This window comes from Neoarius graeffei, chromosome 20 (genome assembly GCF_027579695.1).
Source record: "Neoarius graeffei isolate fNeoGra1 chromosome 20, fNeoGra1.pri, whole genome shotgun sequence".
In the NCBI taxonomy this organism is placed as follows: domain Eukaryota; kingdom Metazoa; phylum Chordata; class Actinopteri; order Siluriformes; family Ariidae; genus Neoarius; species Neoarius graeffei.
The window spans coordinates 48,316,190-48,322,837 of record NC_083588.1 but is presented as its reverse complement, the minus strand read 5'-3'; positions in this window follow the sequence as shown (position 1 = coordinate 48,322,837).

The window sequence follows — 6,648 nt, the reverse complement described above, 5'->3', positions numbered from 1 at the left end:
CCTACCCTACAGGATCGCAGGCAAGCTGGAGCCTATCCCAGCTGACTTTGGGCAAGAGGTGGGGTACACCCTGGACAAGTCGCCAGGTCAGGAGCCCCAGTCCTCACGTTGCCTACACCCAGCACACCTCCCTCACAGACCCCAGCGCAGCGCCCACTCTACCCAAACCTGGCAGAGGCCACAGGTTCACCACCCAGATATGAGGACTGCCCCACGACACCTCATCAGAGCAAGCCATCGCCACTGATGACAAGGAAATAGAGAAACGCTAAAGAGCACGTAGCAGGCTCACATCCAGAAGATGATGGCGACAGGGCATTGAACATGCCGATGGTGGAAGTGGCAGGGACAGACGGGCCTATGCTGGTTCACAGCCCATGGACTCTGGCAGATATCAAGGAAAGCATGACACACCTTCCTAATGTGCATGAAGTGGGAGGAAGGAAGTTTGGGGAAGAGCTGCTGATCTTTTGCAGAGAATTCAGACCGAACACACATGAACTGAGACTTATGGCCAAGATGGGCCTAGACTGGAGACCTGGAAGAGGAAGAGGCAAAAGAAGAGTCAACAGATCTGATCTGGTGTATTACGACTGTGGGAAGATGGGACACTTTGTAAGAGAGTGTATGGCAAAGCTGACTGATGGGCGGGGGAGAAGGACGGAGAAACGGCTGAGAACAGAGGAGGTAACACACAACACAAAACTAATCAGGTAGTTCACATTATACAAGAACATGCACCTCAGCCTAATCACAAAGACAATGTTAAACAGCTACATGACCTCCAAACGCAGCAAGGTGATGAAAATTTATCTTTCCTTAAATATTCAGCCTTCCCATTCACCGAGCTTCCGTGCATACCATTGACAATACGGGGAAAGAAGTTTAATTTCCTGGTAGATTCAGGAGCTACCCATTCAGTCATTAAACAGGGAGAATTGCATTTACCATTTGAACTAAGTTCTCAATCAATTTGCACAATTGGGGCAACAGGCCATTCAGTCGTAGAAAAGTTCTCAAAACCTGTGTCATGTCAGGATGAAGATGAACAGGAGGTGGAGCACTCATTCCTGATCTCCTCTTCCTGGCCAGTTAATTTACTAGGGCAAGATTTAATGTGCAAGTTTGGCTTGGTTCTTACATCATCCCCAGAAGGCATTACAGTGACACATACCACTTTGACATGTGTTTTACATGAACAAAAGCTCCCTGTTTATGTATATGAGTGGAAGCTCTGTCCAGACACTTTAACTAATGTAATTCAATACCTTGTGCAGCAAGCACCAAGCACATGACAGAGTTGTCGCACATGATGTTGACTACATGGAGCATACGGACCTTCACTGCACGGCCCACGTGCATGATGGAAAGGATGCTGCATATGAGAGAGTATGGTTTAAAGACACCTGCGAGCAAGAACGTATTCACCTTTAGAGATTTATACTGGTCGAAAGAATATTGTGCGTGTTCTGTTGAATTACAGCACTGCACAGACATTTGTGCCTGGATTCAATTGGAGGTGCTGCCAAATTCAATTGGTGCCTGGATTCAATTGGAGGTGCTGGATTCAAATTCCCTAGGTGCTGCCAAAAGGAGCTGTTTGATGTCCCATCATCCACACCCCACATTTCTTTAGCCAAACCAAAGGCAGTCCCATGGACAGAGGTGGGACGTTGGCTTCGAGGGTGTGTGAGGTAAGAAAGCCTTTGATTGGGTTAGTACAACAGATCCTTCTGTATTTTATAATCCAGAAAAGGATGTCTTTAAACAATCTCTCTCTATGCTAGTACATGTACAGCGCAGTGTAGAGATCTCCATGTGCGTAGTGGGGGCTTTTGTAAGCGTTCCAGGAGACGTCTCCCCAGCCCAAGTCCATCCTAGGCTGGTAGAGGTTCCACCAGAGCTTTGGGCCACAGGTAAACACGATGCGGGTTTAATGAAGCATGCTGACCCAGTTGTGATAACTCCCAAGTTAGATTTTAGACCTAGACAGACGCAGTATCCACTAAAGCCAGAGGCCATAGAAAGTGTTAGGCCTGTCTTTGAGTCTCTGTTGCGGGCAGGAGTAATCGTCCCTTGCCTGGACTCACCAGTGCGCACTCCTATATTTCCTGTAAAGAAAGCCAGAAAACCTCCCCAACCTGATAAGTGGCATTTTGTACAAGACTTACAAGCAGTGAACGCAGCTGTCAGACAGCATGCACCAGATGTTCCGAACCCCTACATTATTCTAGGTCAAGTGCTACCTGAGTTCTGAAACTAGCATTGAAACTAGCATTGCAAACCACCCCAACATTAGGTCTGCCAGGCCCACTCAAACCTTTTGTTCAAACTGTTGATGAAAAGAATGGCTGTATGACTTCTGTTCTTTTGCAGAAACATGGAGACAGACTTAGGCCAGTAGCCTACTTCTCTGGGAAACTGGACCCCGTGGCAGCAGGTCTTCCCCTCTGCCTCAGAGCAGTAGCAGCAGCTGAAAAGGCTGTAGCGGCCTCCTGAGATCTGGTAGGGTACTCTAAATTGACCCTTTTGGTCCCACATGCAGTCTCCATACTTCTGCTAGAACAGAAAACTTCACACTTGTCAACACAACTGTGGCTAAGATATAACATGGTCCTGCTTGACATGCCGAACATAACAGTAAAACATTGTACTGTCCTTAACCCTGCTACTTTGCTCCCTACAGAGGAGGATGGTGAACTACATGACTGCATGGCACTTACTAACCAATTATGTTCTCCTAGGTTGGACCTCAAGGATGAACCACTCATGAATCCAGACATGATTATTCTGTATGTGGATGGGTCAGCATCACGACGCTCAGAAACAGGTAAAAATTAAGTGGGCTATGCTGTAGTTTCAGACAAAGAATTAATCACAGCGGGAGCATTACCTAGTCACTTGTCGGCTCAAGCAGCAGAGCTATATGCCTTGACAGAAGCATGTAAACATGCAACAGGTAAATCAACCACTATCTACACAGACAGCAGATATGCCTTTGGTGTAGTACATGACTTTGTCACAATCTGGAAACATAGAAATTTCCTGACCAGCACACAAATAGCCCACCACAAGCTTGTTTCTGACCTGCTGGATGCTGTCCTACTCCCATCTGCTCTTGCTATATGCAAGTGTGATGCACATACTAACAAATCTGATCCAGTCTCTCTAGGTAACGCACGAGCTGACGCAGCGGCAAAACAGGCAGTCACAAGGACCCCAATTTCATTAATGCTTTCAACTAACCCTTCTACACCTCCCTTACAGGTTTCTGACCTCCAGCAGCGGGCCACAGCAGAGGAAAAGGCTGTGTGACGGAAAAAGGGTGTAGTATTAAAGATCGGGTCTGGACAAGCCCAGACAGTCGAACTTGTCTCCCCAAATACATGTTTCCATATTATGCGAAGTTGACACATGGGAAAGACCGTATGTCAAAAGGGGGAATGATGGCAGCAATAACAAAGGATTCTCTAATTACTCTCAATTTTTGTCAAAAATATATTGTGTGCAACTCTCTCTTCTGCTCTGAATAATATTCACAAACAGGTGAGATCAGCCTTACCAGTCCCAGCGCTGGGACCACTGCATGACCTGAAACCTGGTGACTGGGTGGTGATAAAGGACTTCACAAGGACGAAGTAGAACAAGCCCAGGTGGATGGGACCATCCCAAGTGCTGCTCACCACACAATCAGCTGTAAAGGTGGACAACAGAGCCACGTGGGTACATGCCAGCCACTGCAGAAGAGTATCTGAACCAACATACAAGCAGCACAAGGAGGCCCTAGTACAAGAAGGAGATTAAGACAGCATTCAAGAACCCCTCAGGGGGCCTCGTTGCACCATGAGTGGACACTCTGCTATCAAGAGGCCCTTAGGGGGACCAACAAACACGAGCAACGACATATCAACACACACAGCCACATGACAGACTGTGCATTCCAACACATTCTTCATTTTGTACCTAATTGTGAACATCATACATGGTATAAGTAGTATTTGGTAGTTTGTCCAGTGACCAAGATTAGTACACATATTACAGGAGCAGTGTCTGACACCACAGGTACTCCAGGTGGCAGACTTCTCAGCTGGAAAAGTAAGATAGAAAGAGATCAAACTGTTAACCGGGTTCATGACATATTGACGGATAATACCAATCACATTGTGGTAGCTGAAAGAATACATTCTGACTACACATACACTAGCGTACAATACCTAGCTGATTTAGGTGACGGGACTAAGTGCCTTAGACACAGAGACTTCTATAGAAAATGCCCAATACTACGTAGTTCGTTGACTGACTATTGCCACAGACTGGACAGTAACCAGTAGGTGAACTCTGTATGATAGTATTATAAATTTAATGTTGGATTATCATTTACATGATAAAAGGGGGACCTGTAGAGTAAATTTTAGTGTCATACTGTTTTGTTATTTTCCTTTTTTCTGAGTGTTGCCTCTTCAAGGACTAATAACCAGGGACGTCACTAGGTTTGAGAGACAGGGGTAGCTTAGCACCCAGAGGAGAAAAGGTATTGTGCGCGCGCAGCGCGCGCCGAACATTTTTCAGAGCACCTACTAAGGCTGTCAATCAATTCATTATTTCAAGAGCATCACACCTTGGGGACACACTTCCCACCATTTCTATTCTATTTTAAAATTACTTTCATAATTTAATTGCTTGCTGAAGCAACTTCACCAGCTAAACTACAAAAATGTGAAAAAAACAATGGTAGGTGTCATGCATTCCTGCGCAAACTGAAGAGGGCAAGTGCTTCACAAATCATCATGTAAACATTCTACAGAAGACTCAATATAGCCTAGGTAAAGTTAAGCAAATGCAAACCACTGACATCAAATTACAATCTCACCGTGTGTGTCTGCAAATGAAAGCATAGAATTCTGACTCTCTGCAAACCCAACTCAATGGAAGCCCGCACCGCGCCTGCTGCAGAATGCCCGCGTAGTTTTTTAAGTCCTACTAGCCTACCACTCGACGTGATGCTTGACACAGAGCCAATGAGGAGGAATCATAACGATATTAATAATATTGCATTAAACAATAAATAAGCAAGCAGAAACTGTTGTTCGGATTAACTTGCGTTCTTGATGGCTCATGTTCAGTGCTTTACTGCCTTTGTTTTTTTTGGGGAAAAAAATAAAAATATAAATAATTTAAAAAAGGGCAAAAAATATAGGGTGGCTTTGCCATAAGATAGGGTGGCTGGAGCTCCCCTAAAATGGGTCTGGCGACGTCTATGCTAATAACAAAACATTTCCGGTAACTGTTGATCAGTCCTGCACACCGGTGTAGAAAGACCCTGATGTGGGTGGAGCACAGAAGCACGGCAGGCGGTTGTTTGCAACTTAATTATTTTCTTTATTGCTGCTTTTCAGCACACAACTCAGACTCTCTCTCACAGACACACACATACACACACAGGCTACTAGCAAGCCCTCAGCGCCGACCTCCCCTTCTCACTCTCCTTTTATAGGGCATGGTCACTGGAGGAGACACACAAACACACGTTAATTGACAACAGGTGTAGTGACACAACCACTCACCTTCCCTGACTCCGCCCTCCATTCACAGACTGACGCTCAGCCACGCCCCCGCTGCCACATACCCCCACCGCCCGACTCAGGCCAGGGAGCTGTCTGGCCTGAAGCTGACTCCCACCCCCCTTGACAGGACAGGAAGTCCGCCACCACCATCTGTGCCCCCGGCATGTGGACCATCTCGAATTTAAATGGCTGGAGTGCAAGATACCAACGGGTGATCTGTGCATTGGCATCCTTCATGCAGTGGAGCCACTGGAGGGGCGCGTGGTCCGAACAGAGGGTGAAAGGGCATCCTAGCAGGTAGTACCGGAGGGCGAGGACTGCCGACTTGATGGCTAGGCACTCTTCCTCTATCGTGCTGTACCTGCCTTCCCGCATCAACAGCTTCCGGCTAATGTACAGCACAGGATGCTCCTTCCCCTCCACCTTCTGGGACAGAATGGCCCCCAGCCCTCTGTCCGATGCATCTGTCTGTAAAATAAAGGGGAGAGAAAAATTAGGGGAGTGTAACAGTGGCCCCCCACACAGTGCAGCCTTTACCCTAGAGAAAGCCTGTTGGCATTGCTCCGTCCACTGGACCGGATCTGCTGCTCCCTTTTTAGTGAGATCCATCAGCGGGCTGGTGACATCTGAATAATTAGGTATGAACCTCCGATAGTAGCCAGCCAGCCCCAGGAACTGTCTCACCCTCTTTTTGGTCTTGGGCCTCGGGCAGGCCGCAATCGCTGCTGTCTTATTAATTTGGGGACACATCTGCCCATGGCCTAAGTGGAAACCCAGATACCATACTTCCACCCGCCCAATTGCACATTTCTTTGGGTTAGCTGTGAGACCCGCCTGCCTCAGTGACTTTAGGATGGCCCTAAGGTGTTCGAGGTGCCGCGGCCAGTCATTGCTGTAGATGATAATATCATTGAGATACATGGCTGTGTAGCTGGTGTGGGGGCGGAGGACCCTGTCCATAAGCCATTGGAACGTAGTAGGCACCCCAAACAACCCAAAAGAAAGTGTGATGAACTGGTATAAGCCAAACGGTGTGGAAAAGGCCATTTTCTCTCAGGACAGAGGAGTCAAGGGGATCTGCCAA